Below are 14378 nucleotides of genomic sequence, written 5' to 3' on the forward strand. Positions count from 1 at the left end.
CTGTGTCATTAACTGGTCATCAAGGGTTTTTTTTTTTTCCTAGAATGTGTGGTAGAGACAGAAGAACTAGCCTGGCCCTGAGTCCTCCTTGGCACCTACTCATTCTGTCCCTGCCGTTTTAAATCACTAAGCTGGTTTCCTGGCCTGTAAAATTAGCATGATTATTTCTGTGCTTATTTGTTAAGATTTTGATTTTTTTGGTAAAATAAAGTTAATATAATTAATACAAAAATATATCAAGATACAGAAATATTAAAAATAGCAAACAGTTGAATTTTTCTTGTAAAAATAGCAGTTGATATAGGGTCATTGTAGAAAATTGAAAAAAATGCAAATAAGCAAAAAAAATTTTACCTCACTTAACTAGCCATCCCACACTCCATTACAACACCCATTGGAAGTGTATAGTTTGGTGGTTTTTCGTGTACTCAAAAGAATTGTTTTACAGCTGTCACCATGGCCAACTTTAGAACATTTGTATCACCCCAAAAAGATCCCATTCAGCTTCCCAGCCCCTGGTGACCACTCATGTGTTTCCTGTCTCTAGGGATTTGCATATTCTGGACAGTTTGTATGAATGGAATAGTACAGCATGTGGCCTTTTTGTGTCTGGCTGCTTTCTCTTAGCATAATTGCATTTGAGGTTCACCCACACTGTAGCGTGTTCCAGAACTTGATTCTTTCTCATGGCCACATAATAGTCCATCCTATGTATAGACCACATTTTATCCATTCGTCAGTTGGTAGACATCTGGGTTTTCACTTTTTGTCCATTGTGAATAATGCTATGAACATTCCTATTCAAGTTTGTAGATTATATTTTCACTTCTCTTGGGTGCATGTAAACCTAGGAGTGGAATTGCTGGGTCATGTGATAATTCTGTTTACCCTTTTGAGTGTGTGTGTGTGCTTAAGCAATTTTATGATTGAACGAGACAGTGACCGTGAAAGAGCTGTAAGTTCTAAAGCACTCTGAAGGTAAAGCCATTATGAATACAGACAAGCCAGGATGTATGGCTGTGCACTAGCACCACCCCTGCTTGTATATTTAAGCGTAAAATGCCCATCTGCTGATACCCACAGTAGAAACTGCACAGGAATGCACTGTGGCAGCCTAAACGGAGCAACAAATATGGTCTATGATTAAAGTGCCATTCCAAAAGCCTGAACCTGGGCCCCCACAGAGTAATAGGGTGGAGAGGAGCCGTGATTATGCAGACATAGGGGTGGCCCTGTGGCCAGCTTGGCCTTCCTATAGCTCCTGAGTGAAGAGTAGCCAAGATGATGGGGGACGATCACACTCGGAACTGATCAGGCACGTAAGGATCTCAGTTTAATTGTTCCGGAGCCATGGGCCCCAGCACCCTTGCCCCTAAGGCTCCTTGAGAATGTCTCCTTGCTGATCTGATTCCCTCCCATGAAGGAACTGGGGTTCCCCTACTGCCTGCCTATAATCCATGTCGGCTACTCGTTTATGTAGAGGGAAACTAAGTCACCCTTTTTGCTTCAGTTTCATTTATCAAAGGGGATGATGGTGCTGATGATGGTGACAGCATCTGCCTTACAGGGCTGTGAGCAGGATTTTAGAAGTGCCACATAAATCCCACTGAGACGCCCTGCCTTCCCGGCCGGTTCCTACTCCCTAGCCACTGCCTCGGGCTTCGGCACGCCCCAGCCCCTTCCCGGCCTCACTGGGATTGCCTGGGGCTTGGCGGTGTACGGCCCCCGCTTTCCGCTCTCTGGCCAGCCCTCTGCTCTGCAACCCTGGCTGCTCGCACCTCCCTCCGATATGCTTGGGCCCTACTGGGAAGCCCTCTACCCACCATTTGACATTGCCTCTTGCTGGCCCACGCCCCACCCGCCGGCCAACCCTGTGCACGCCGAGCTCGCCCCTCCCCGGGCCAGCCAATCCGCGCTTGGGCGGTGGCTCGTGCCACGTCATTGGGTTTTATACGGTCACTCATTGAGTCCCAGCCAATCAGCGTCGCCAGAGCCACGGCAGGCAGTGGGGCCACGCCCTGAGGGGCAAGCGCCATAGGCGTGAAGCTGGTGCCCGGCTGGCTGCCAGGGGCCCAGCCCCCATGCGGAGGGTGCCCTGCGGCGGCCTTGGAACCCAGAAACAACTCGGATAAGGGCACTGCTCCTGACCGTGGGCTGACAGTGGTGGGGAGCAAGAGGTATGGCCAGAGAGAAGGGGACCCTGAGGTAGACAGAGCTGCAGCAGGCAGAGGTGGGTGAAAAGGGGAGGAGGGGGTGGATAGGGCTAGAGGTGCAGATAAGGGTGGTGGCCGAGGTATGCAGCCCACGTCCTCCTGGACTTCAAAATAAGGAAGGTGATACAGAGCAGAGTTCCTCTTCAGACTCAGACCTCCGAAGCAAATGGGATCGGGGACCAGAGTCCTCCAGCAATAACACGCCACCCTACAGACATACCGGCCCAGGTATGGCCATACTTGTCACGGAAAACGGAGACAGGTACCTTCTACAGCCCTACTGGAGCATTAGGCCATGCTGGGCCATGCATAGGATAAGAAAAGGGATGGCCTGAAACTAAAGAATCTTGAAATGATCCCTAGTGTTGTTCCCCATTTACTGAGAACAGCGGAGTTACAGAACATTCAAGCAGGAACCAAGGTGTGTAAAGTATACATGCCGAGATGAAACATGCCCCCCACCTTACTGTATCCCTTATCCCCATGATCATGCTGTCATTGGATTCCAGTTATGGGTCTAATGGCAACAGGGTGTGGATGCAGAGAGTCTGGAGGACAACGGGTCTCCCTTTGCAAGGCATCTGCCCCAGGTGAGGTAATGACACAGTCCTCGAGGGAGAGAACACCAGCCCCTCAGACACGGGAGGGCAGGCTACTTCGTCTGGCAAAACAGGCTCAGTGGGACTGGGGTCTTCCCAATTGTCAGCTTCAACTGAAGCCAACCAGCTGTCCCAGTTCCAGGTTTCAGGGTCCCAGTCCTCCAACCACTGCTCTACCTTTCATATGAGAAATGTGGAGAGGCTGGGAATTCAACGGGCCTTGGGATTCTGTAACCCTCACAATGAAATGCTATGCTTCCTTTCCAGCACCTTCAGCCCTGCAGGTACAGGGAGTACGAGAGTTTGGTAGGGCTGCATGGAAGTTCTCTGGCTGTCATAGTGTGACTTGTAAGGGATCTGACCTTGTCATCTGTTCCTCTGTACACTCCCAGGTACACTCAAGAGTCATCCCATACTGCAGTCCTGATAGCCATCGTGACCTTCCTGACCGTCCAGGGCGGCAGCTACTCCAGCTCCCCAGGTACTTGCTGCAGTGGACCCTTCATCCCAGTCAACTGCAGGTGAGACCCTGGCGAACTGTGAGGCCCCTGCAGGTCACGGGTGCCTCGAGCCCCACTTGGTCACTCAGGGAGCGGAGGGCTGAAGGAACAGGGACAGTACAGGAAGAAGCTGCCGCCCCTGGAGCAAGGGGCAGAAGGGAAGGGGTTGATGTCACTGGAAGGCTAGAAGCCAGCATGAGGGGCGTTGAACATCCAGAGCCCCGGATCTCTGAGGAGGGGCTGCTGCAATCTCTCAGGGAAGGAGGGAGCAACATCATCAGCTACGAGGGGGACCAGGGCAGGAGGTGATTTCTGAGGCACCGTCTTCCAGGTCACTAACTCCTTCTTCAGTGGCATCTACTTGTGGTTTAATTAATTTCTTGAGGTTTTTATTCAATGACTGTGCTTTCTTTTTTTAACTTCTAAAATGCTTTTTCTTTTTCAAATCTTTTCACTTTACTCGTATCTTTGTGATTCCCTCTTCTGTATCTTTTTGTGTCTCTGGGGGCTACTGCAGAGTACCTTTATATCACTAATGCAAACGATTTGTAAATATCCATGAGAACTGCTCTCTGATCTCAGGAGAATGCAAAGGTGATGTCAGTCGGTGTTTCAAAGTCCCCGATTAAGCACAAGAGTAGAAGGTGTTTCTCTTTCTCACCCTCCTCCTTTTGTTAAGTGCTGACCCAAGGCCTGGGGGATATTCACCTGGGCTCACCTCTGCCGCCTTCAGGACAAGCTGATGTACCCCTGGCAGGCCCCGGGAATCTCCCAGTGACAAGGGAGCCAGGCTGTAGAGCGTAGCCCACAAAGGGGGGAGAGGTCAGGCTTAGAGCCCAGAGTCCTCGATCCACACCTGGCCTTAGCCACTTGCTAGCTAGTGATTCAGAACAAGCTACCTAACCCTTGTGTGTCATGTGGTCCTCATTTCCTCATCCAGAGAGTGAGGACAGCATCCTACCAACCTTGTAGCGCTGTGGAGAGGGTGGGATGGCTGAGCCCAGGCACATAGCAAACCCTCGCAGCCATTGCCAAAAATGATGTCATCTGGCCTCTGACAGTTATGGCCTGGGGAGGGGGTCGTTGACAGGGCCAGCCCTCTCTTTGACAGACCTGCTGATTTTCCGTGAGGGCAGGCGGTGGCTTCAGTTGGAGATTGCGGACCCGCCTTCAGCTGGGCCTCCGGGAGTCCTGAACGGGACGCCTGGGGTGAGGAGTCCTCTCCCGGGCAGGGTTTGCTCCCAGGAGCCCAGCAGTAGCAGCACGATGGGGGCGCGGGGAGTGGGGGGGGCAGTTCCTCTGGCAGCCAGCGGTTGGCTCGCTGAAGCCTTTCTGCCCGCGGCCGGCCCCGGGAGGTAGCCCCTGCTTAAGGATGACGTGGGGGCGGGGTTCTCCTCCTGCTCACTCAGACCCAGGCTGGGATGGACCCACTTCTTTTCATATGCCTGTTCTTCCTTTCCACCGTGCAGGTGACCCTTCGAGAGCACTGGTTTTAGGTGGATTCTCGGTTGTGCTGTCTCACCTTCTGAGGCCCATTAACTCCGAGCGCCTCGGAAACCCAGCCCCTCCCCCCACCGTTTTCAAGGCTGTTTCCTCATGGATCTCCCTCGTGTCCCTGCACTGAAATAATATAACTAGGCTCTTCTCGTTACACATTTCCTTGTCTTTCTCCCAAACTGGACTGGCATCCCTGGAAGGCAGGGGCTGGATGTCTGAGAGGCACTGCTCCCAGTCCCAGCCGAGGCAGCAGCACCCCGCTCCTCCAACACACACACAGTGATTTGGCCGCAGGCCGACCTACCAGCCTGGGTCCGCAAGGAATTGACGGTGAGTGGGGTGTAGCTCGGCGGAAGAGTGCATGCTTAGCATGCATGACGTTCTGGGTTCATTCCCCAGTACCTCCATTTAAAAAAAAATACTTAAAAAAATCATTAGACCCCCCCCCAAAAAAAACAGACAAGGAACTGGCTATGGGGACTCAGAAATTCTGCCCCGAGTCTCATCACTCTCCTCACACTTGGGAGGAGGGCTTTGTGCCCAAGATACATAACCCAGAAAACACCAATTGAGAGTTCAATAAATTTGGTCATATAAAAATGTCTGTCTAACTTCTTGACAGCCCAGAACAGCAAGCCTAGTCTCTCAAGACAAGAGACAGACTGAGGGAAAGAATTTACAACATATGGAACAAAGGACTAACAGCCCTAGTGTATGACCAAGTAGGGTCTTGGGGGGAAGCAATTACATAGTGTCTATTAAAAGTTTAAATGCCCCCAGGTTTTGACCTGGCAGTTCCACTTAGAGGGAATTATCCTAGAGGGAGATTGACACATGCTCAGAGTTGGGAGTTGCAGCATTAACATGAACAGCAAAAAGAAGGAGAAGAAAAGGTACAGGTACCTCAACTGGGGATCCATTAGGTAAATTATAGGACACGTATTCTATCAAATACCATGTGGCCAGAGAGAAGAAATGAGCTGGACGTTTGTGTCCTGACATGGAAGAATTTCCAAGATATATTGTTGCTAATTAAAAGAAAATCACCATCAAGTGTCCAGGGTGTGTGTGTGTGTGTGTGTGTGTGTGTTTTAAACGGTGTGAATAACTGTGTTGGTGATTGCATAGAAGAATACGGTTTAGAAGAGAGAAACAAAACGATTAACACTCTTGCTTAAAATAATGTTTTGTAACAATGTTCAATTTTGTGCTTAAACAATATGCGAGGGTGGTCATGGAAAATGATACAGCCCCAGTGGAAGGCAGTTTGGCAGTTTCTTTTAAAGCTACACATCCACCTCCGTAGGACCCAGCAATTGCACTGGTGGCCGTTTATGCCAAAGAAATGGAAACGTTAAGACGACAGGAAAACCTGTACACGAATGTTCTCAGCAGATTCCTTTGCAGAAGCCTAAAAGTGGGAACAAGCAATACGTTCTTCAGTGGGTGAACGCTTGAACCAACCGTGGCTGATCCCCGCCAAGGACTAGAGCTGGCAATACAAAGGAAGAACTAACTTAACTATTGTTGAAACGTGCGACGATTTGCTGGGCTCTCCAGGGCATCATGTGAGTGGAAAAAACAGCCCACCCCAGGTCACACACTGCCCGATTCCATTTATGTCACGGTCTTCAAATGACAAAATTAGAGAGATGAGAACAGAATTCTGGTTGCCACGGTTGGGAGGAGGGAGGAGGCTGAGGCTATGAAAGGTCCACGGGAGGGATACTTGGGAGGACACACACTGGACACTGATGTCAGTGGGGGTCACGCGCGTGCGTGACACACACACACTGATAAAACCCGGAGCAGCCGTCAGACGGCACCATAGGCATGCCCGCGTTGGGGGAGCGGCGGCAGGGGCTGCGGCCCCTGGGACTTAGTTCCTTCAGAATGCAAGTTCACAGCAAAAGCACGCAAGCTGCGCCTACTGGACGACTCCCGTGATTCCGCACCGAGAGTCCACGCTCTCGGGGCGCGGGGGACGTCTGCCAGCTCGCAGAAGGCTGGGCCCCACCGCGGAGGAAGAAAGCGCGCGGGGGCGGAGCCGAGAGGGGCGCGCACGCGGGCGGCTTGTTTTGATTGGACAGAAGAGGGGCCCGTCACGCCACGGGGCCGAGATACCTCGGTCACCTGGAGGCGGGTCTAGTCACGAGTCGAGCTTAGTCATTGGCGGATCTAGCCGGAAGGGGTGGGCAGGAAGGCGGTGCTCCGTGGTTTCCGGTGGGTGCGCTGAAGGGAGGTGAGGAGATAGACGCGGGGGCGGTGCGGGTGGGGCCCGGCGCGGCGGGACGACGCCCGGGCCTGCTCGTCAGCGCCCTGGGGCTTTGGACTCCGCCCTCGGCTCCTCTGAGTCCTGGGCTGGGCCAGAGTCCCGGTTCCCCGAGACCCCGGGGGTCTACGCCCTCTCCGGGGGAGAGGCGGAAGAGAAGCCTCCTCAGAGTCCAGGCCCCGGGAGACCTGAGGGCGCCCCTCTCGCCGCTCCTGGCAGGACTCCCACCACTGTCCCGAGGGTGTCTGGCCCTCTAGGTGGCCGGGGATCGTGTATTGGGGTCCCCAGGGGCCTGGTGAGTGGGGAGGGAGGGCAGATGGCAAAGGGCACGGTCTCCGGCTCCCCCCCCCCCCGCTAGTCCTGGCCTCTGAGGGCGGCCTTACTCCGCACTTCTTGGAGCTTCCACCCTCCCAGAGCTCAGAATGTAGCACTCTCCCCGACCCACACACACCCTTGCCCGGCCCACTGTGTTCCAGCGCCCCTGAGTGTGACTGGGACGGCTCTGTGAAGCATGGATCCTCCCTCCTCCACGCACATATACACACACAAGCTAGTATCCAGGGAGAGGTGGGCAGAGCTGGGGCCAGTACCCAGAGCCATGGTATCTGCCAGAGGTGCCTGTCCAGGCTTCTGGAGGTAGGGTCGTGAGATGGGCAAGAAGTAACAAAGTCTTCCCCATGTCACTTGACAGGTGTGGCTTGCTGGGAGGGAATCCTGCCCAAGCACGCCTGTTCTCCAGGACAACCTGTGGTTGCAGCCATCAGCCATCAGTGCCTGCCTCTCTGCCTGCCTGCCTCTCACCTGGGGAGGTCAAGGCGAACCCCGCAGAGAAAGCTCGTGGCTTCTCGAGGAGTGGGCACGATCAGGGACCATCCGTCCTGGTGGTTCTCACGCTGGGCCTGGGGACCCCCACTGTGAGAAGCACTGCTCTAGAGGCCTAGAGTGCTATGTGTGTGCCCCCTGCCCTTTGCAGGGTCCCTGTGGGCCTGGGAAGTGCCAGGAGGGTGCTAGCTCTCGCGAGATCAGGAGTTTCCCATTGAGTAATGGTCGCCCTTCCCTGCCTGGGGGCACTGCAGGATGCCATCCTCAGTCCAGGCAAGATAAGGTGTCATGTTTGTACATGTGCTCAGCAGGTTCCAGACTGGGGCTGATAACATCTGGACAAGGAGGAGAGGGGGCGGAGATCAGATTTGTGTCTGGGCGTGGGGATGGAAAGGACTCTGATGAGGCAGAGGAGAAAGACCCGAATGCCGAGCTCGGGGATGGGAAAGGAACCTGGGCCCTGAGACCGAGACCAAGCCGACTGGGGGGAGTGTGGAGACCAGAAAGGGGCTTGTCTGCCCAGGAAGTGCCCTGACAGTTGTCTGGGCTGTGGGTGTGGCCCGCCCTCCAGCTGGGGGGAAGCTGTCGCCTTTCCTGCCAAAGGTTCCTCACCTATAGGGTCTCCCAGCTCCTGGGTGATGCTGCCCGGACAGACCTGCTCAACACCCAGCACCACCACCCACCGCTTTGGCCAGTCTTTGCGGTGGATAGTCTTTGTTCGGCTCCAGGATGGCCTGCCGTCTAGTTGGAGCGGCAGAGGAAATGCAGTGCCAGTCACCCGCCACCATTTGTGCCCGGAATGAGCAGCTCTGGGACCTCGGCAGCCCAGCATGCTCTGCCTGTGGACTCAGGTGGCGCAGGAGCCTTTGGCTTTCATTTCCCGCCTTCCCCTCTTCCACCCCCTTTTCCTGTTGGGTCATTGGCTTTTCCAACTCGTCCCTGACTGCTTCAAGCTCTCTCTACTCTAATGATAGGAGCCCTGAGTCACATCTCGCTACTGTTTTTTCCCTCGCTTTGTCACTTGTCTCTTGACTTTGTGGTTTGGTCGGGCAGATGATTTCAGTTTTTATGTCATCAGACTTTCCAGGCTTTTCCTAATGGCTTCTGGGGTTTCTCATCGGTTTGTTTGCTTCAGACTGACTTAGAGTGGCCTCCATTTAAAATCATCGTGTAGTAGTCACCTATTGCTGGGTAAGAAATTACCCCAAACGTGGTGCCTTAACGCAGCTAGCACTTTGTGGTCTCCCAAGTGTCTGAAAGTCAGGATCCTAGAAGGCTTGGCTGAGGGATTCCTGCTCGGGGTCTCTCACAGGCTGCAGTCCAGGCGTCAGTTGGGGCCACGGCCATTGGGTCTGCCTGGGGGTGGAGGTGGGGGGCTCTGCTCTCCAAGATTGCTCACTTGCCTGTGGCAGGAGCCGCAGGCCTCCCCACCAGGCCTCTCCATAGGGCTGCTCAGGGCAGGGCTTCCCCAGAGCCAGCAATCTGAGAGAGACAGAGCAGCCCCAAGATCGGAGCTGCAATGTTTTTTCAAATAACTTCATCTCTAAGGCACACTCCCTCCCCTCTGCTGTAGTGTTATGGGTCACACAGGTAAACCCAGGAACAACGCAGGACAGGATGATACCCACTAGGGCGTAAGTGGTTCCTGTTCATGGCGAATGAGAAGGCTCCGAGGAGTGTCCTTGCTGCTGAACCTGGGTCGGGGACTCCTGGTCCCACACAGGCTCCTCAGGAATGTGTCCTTTGTGTAAGCTGGGGTGGTGAGTTCCAGCCCCGGGGCCAGGACAGACAGGGCCTGTGTTTGCAAGGGCAGAGGGTGGCTCTTCATCTTTAAATGGTTGCAAGCAAAACACACAGAAGGCCAGAGAAAGAAGGAATATGTGACAGAGCCCCAGTGTGACCCACAGTGCCCACGGTGTGTGCCCTCTGCCCTCTGCCCTCTGCGGAGGAGTGCAGCACTGCTGGCAGCCCCAGCTGGTTGTGCAGCCCTGGACACACGGGCAGGAAGCTCTTTGTCATCACAGCAGCACATTCACTGCCAGGGCCGTGTAAGTCCCCACCCAGGCCTGGGCCCCAGGGTGCTCTCCCGCCTCCAAGGTCCCCACTCAGTGGTTCAGTCCTGCTCCCACCCCACTCCCTCTCCTTCCCAGTGTGTGTGGGGGGGTGGCGGGGGCAGCTACCTTGCCTGAGGCTGGGGTGACCTCTCTCTGCACATGGGTGCAGCGCCTCCCCTCTCTTCCCCTCCCCTCCCACCCTCCACCTCGCAGCTGTGATCTGGGTTGGGACAGGGAGGAGAGAACTGGGGCCACGCTGTGCAGGTGCAGGCTGACAAGCCCCTTTTCTTCGGTGACCGTGTCAGGTAGCCCCGTACTGGGCTCTGGTGGCTCAGTGGTGGCAGGCGCCAGCCTGAGATGGCAGCCGAGTGTCCAGTTGGTCCCAGGAGGGCGCTCCCCCTGTGGCTGAAGGGGCCTGGAGATGTGCCTGCCCCATCCTTCTTGGCTGGCACTCAGACACGACTTCCCGATGACACGCTTGGTGGCTCTGCATTTGTCACACAGGTTCTGTGGGCGGTGAGTGCTTTTCCTGTTGGCTCTCGCTGCTGGGCAACGCCGGGTCCCTTGGCGACAGCTCCCAGCAGCATCCAAGGCCGCCATGCACTTCTGGAACCCAGGGATGGTGGGTTTCTGGAGAGCTGGGCTCTCTGTCCCCCAGGAGCAGAGACCGAGGCCATGCCTGCTGGGCCTCACCTCGGGGCTTGTGGTCATGGCTCCTGGGCACGCCCTTTGGCCAGGGTGTTAGGCCTCATGGCCCTGGGGCTCCCCTGGAGATGCTCAGGCCTGGTGCAGCCCCACACTCCTGGGCCATCTGACTGTCCCCCTGGCCCGTGACTGAGTAAGAGCCACGTTCCGGTCCCTCCAGTTCCTGGGCAGAAGGAATAAGCAGGAGGGCCCGGCTTCCCTGCAGTCTTCCCTCTGAGGCAGCCTGCCACAGGGGCCCTGGGGACTGGAGGGGGACTGGGTCTTCCCTCACCCAGCTGCACAGGCGCCCTTGCCTGGGGGAGCTCCTCCTAGTGGCCCGCTGTGTGGGTGGTGTGGGTGGGCACAGTCAGGGCAGCGGCCGGACCCCGCCCCCACCCAGCCTCCCGCCACCGCCAGGGCTCGTCCTTGGCCCTCACCCTCCCCGCAGGAGGGCCTGGGAGCCTTTCCCATTGAACACAGGACGTCTGTGCCTGGCCCGTCCTCACAGGTGTGCGGACCAAGGGCAGTCCCCCAACCCCACCCATCATTCAGTGGTTTCCTCAGCCCTGCTGCCCTGGCTGAGGCCTCGCTGGGCTCGTGGGGACCTTCCAGTTACCCGTGGTAGAGGTGGACGAGGCCGGCCCGACCTCTGAGCAGCACCGCGTGGCCCTGCCTGCCGGGTAGCATCCTCCCTGGAGATGCCTGTGGCCTGAGGACGAGGCTGGTGTGGGACCTGGCAGCAGCCGGGCCCTGGAGCGGGATGAGACACCCCGGGCAGCAGAGCGCCAGCACACACACACGGTCCGCGTGGCCCGCGCCCAGCACTCCGCGTGCCTGCTGACCCTGACCTAGCGGCCACCTCCTTCCTGGGGGGTGGCTTCTTCTGGCTCCATCGGGGTTCCGGGGTGGGGGTGGCCTCCCTCAAGCACCCGGCCCTGTGCCTTGGAGTTGGGCCAGGTCGCCCATGCTGGGGGGCCTTGCAGGAACCCCAGGTGTCTTCAGACTAATGTTGCCCTTGTTGAAATGCTGAGGCTCCCTCCCTGTCAGATGGGTGGCGGCCCCATCCTGAGTGGCTGCTGCTCCCCTTCCCCACCTGGGTGCCTCCCATCCTCCTGGAGGAATAGGCAGCAGGGAGGGTCAGGTGCAGAGGTGTGGCCAGAGCAGGGATGGGGGCTGCTGTGGTTGGGGCAGTCAGCTCCGCCTTCCCCCTGTCCTGCCTGGCTTGGACTCCGACCAGACAGGACCTGCGGGACGGAGGTGGAGGCTGCTCCTGACCGGGGCGACCCGCCATCCCCTCCCCAGACTTAATAGGTGAGGTGGGGTTGCCTGGGGAGGGCATGTGGCTGGGTCCTCTCCCCGGCTCCTGGCATGTGTTGGTGAGCAGGGCTCGGGCGTGGGGCCTGTTGGGGCCGGGCCACCACCCCTGCTGGCTCTGGATGGGTGGCCCAGCCTGGACACCCTGTGTGTGAGCCCGGCTGAGGGCCTGGGCCTTGTGATTCCCTGTGTCCTCCTAGCAGTCCGGGTGTCCTCTGGGGGAGTTGCTCAGTGGGGCCGGGGCCCAGGCCATTCTCCCCCAGCAGGATGGGGTCCCAGCGCTCCTTTTCCTGGTGCCATCTGCCTGTCCTCCCCTAAAACCCCTCGCAGGGATGGTGCCCCAGTCTTGTTTCCTCCTGTCCCCTGCCTGGGCGGGCCTCAGGCTCAGGTCCGGTCTGTCCTGTAGCCTCTGTCCTCTGGGTCCTGTCTCCCCCCAGGTTGGCATCTTTCCCCCCTTGCCGACCCATGGGCCTCATGGTTGCCTGGGCGTGATGTGGCATCTGGGAGGGGACAGGGACTCCTGGTTAGCTGGGCTCAGCTCTGGGGCCATTCTCCCACGAGGGTCCCCACCAGGCGGGGGCTTGGAAAGGATGGGAGGCGGGACTGTCGCCTCTTGGCAGACTGGCCCAGGGAGGGGGCAGGAGGCTCTGGGCGATTCATGGAAAGGAGGTGTGCCATGTGGGTGGCAGGTGGGCCGAGAGGAGGAGGGGGTGCCTGGGGGGAACCTCTATCCCCCCAGTGGTGCTAGACCTCTCTGTGCCTGGCTCTGCCTCCTCTCCAGCTGAGCAGCTTCTAGAAGCCTCCAGTGTGCCTGCCTTGCTCCCCTCTCAGCCCAGCAGGCTCCACAGAGAAGTGGTGGTTCAGGGGGGCGGGGCCTGCCCTGGGAGGGGGAGGGTGGAGTCTCCAGGGACTGGCCCTTTGTGTAAGAAACCAGCCTAGGAGAGTAGTAGTGCCATTTTCCTCTCCATTAGGCCCTTGGGGCCTGGAGTGGTTCATCCTCATAGAGCCAGAGGCTGTGCACCCCTTGGCCTGTCCTCTTGGATGGATGCGTCTGTAGTGCTGGCACCAGCTCAGTAGCCACCCTCTCTAGTTAAAGCAGCTGTCCCAACACAGACTGGTGGTCAAGGCAGAGGGGGCCCTAGACCTGCCCAATACTGTCTGCCCCCTCCCCTGGATCTGAGGGTCTGGGGCAGAGGTCGAGGGGCTGGATTAGGAGCTAGGCTTCCTGGCTCCACCTGTGTCCCGCCCACAGTGTCCTCCTCTCTGCACTCCACCAGGGATGCACTCAGCTTCTCGTGCAGAGGCCCAAGGGACTTGCTCCATTGCAAGGGCTGGCTGCTTGGGCTCCTCCCTGCCTGACAGCCCCTGCAACCCCCAACCCGTGGCACCCCCACTGCAGGGGGCCCCTCAGAGCTCCTGTGGGAGGTAGTCTCAGAGTCCTGGAAAGCACTAGGTTGAGACCTCGAAATCTGGGGTCCCTCAGGGGCTCACGGAGCCCTCAAAAGCCTTTGGGTTGGGGTGCTCAGAGGACTAGGGGGCACTAGGCCAGCCCAGGTGCCGGAACAGTGGTGCCCCATGCTACTTTCCTGTGGATCAGTGGCTGCCTCTGCTGTGCCTGCTCCCTCTCTGCTTAGGAGGGGCTGGACCTGGGTGAAGCCCTTGGTCTGGGTCTTAAGGAGCCGGCCATTGTCCACTTCCTGATCCTCCTCTTCTCCCTCCCAGAGCTCATGCTTTTCTGTGGCTGAGAAGCAACCCTGCCTGGGATCTGTCAGCTCATCCTGGTCTAGAAAGTGCTTCCAGAAGCGGGGCATGACTAGCATGCTTGGAGCTGCCCAGTTGTGAGAGGCCTGAATATGTTAGCCTTGGCTGACTTTGAGGCCCTTCTCTCCAGATGGCGGTTGAGGTTGCCGGGGTGGGGTGGGGGGTTGCGTGGCTGCAAGTGGAACATCAGAGTTGTGTGCATAAGGCAGGAAAGTTTAGGAGGGCTTGGGATGGGGCACGGGTGATTTGGTTTCTTTTTTATAGTGGGAGACACTTGCGCAGGGATGTGGGAAGTGATGAACAGAGAAACAGGGGCTAGTGTGATGCCCTAGTGTGATGATGGCAAGAGGGAACCAGGGCAAGGCTCACCCAGGGACGTAGTGCAGGACAGGCGAGGACACCTGGAGCTCAAGTGGGAATGGGACAAACTCTGTGACCAATGGGCAGTGCCCTGAATATGTCCATCTGTCCACTGAGGAACCTTCAGACCCACAGCCTTACCCCCAGGGCAGGGAGCCTTATGACAGTGCCCTATCCAGGGGATAGTGACACATTTAAGATGCCAGGAGGATGGCCAGGGCCCACTGTGATTTAAGTCCTGCTTATCTGGTTCTCCCACCCAGCACTTTATACCTCCTGTAGCCTGGCCTTCCCATCAGGCA

General features: G+C 57.1%; 1 long non-coding RNA gene across 1 annotated transcript; it reads left to right on the plus strand.

Moving 5' to 3' along the window:
* The first annotated feature begins 2047 nt into the window (after positions 1–2047).
* Positions 2048–5355, plus strand: LOC116277316 (uncharacterized). Its single transcript, XR_012067582.1, has 4 exons — positions 2048–2177; positions 3205–3333; positions 4424–4521; positions 4782–5355. It is a non-coding gene; the product is annotated as an uncharacterized lncRNA (long non-coding RNA).
* The last annotated feature ends 9023 nt before the right edge of the window (positions 5356–14378 follow it).

This window comes from Vicugna pacos, chromosome X (genome assembly GCF_048564905.1).
Source record: "Vicugna pacos chromosome X, VicPac4, whole genome shotgun sequence".
NCBI lineage: Eukaryota > Metazoa > Chordata > Mammalia > Artiodactyla > Camelidae > Vicugna > Vicugna pacos.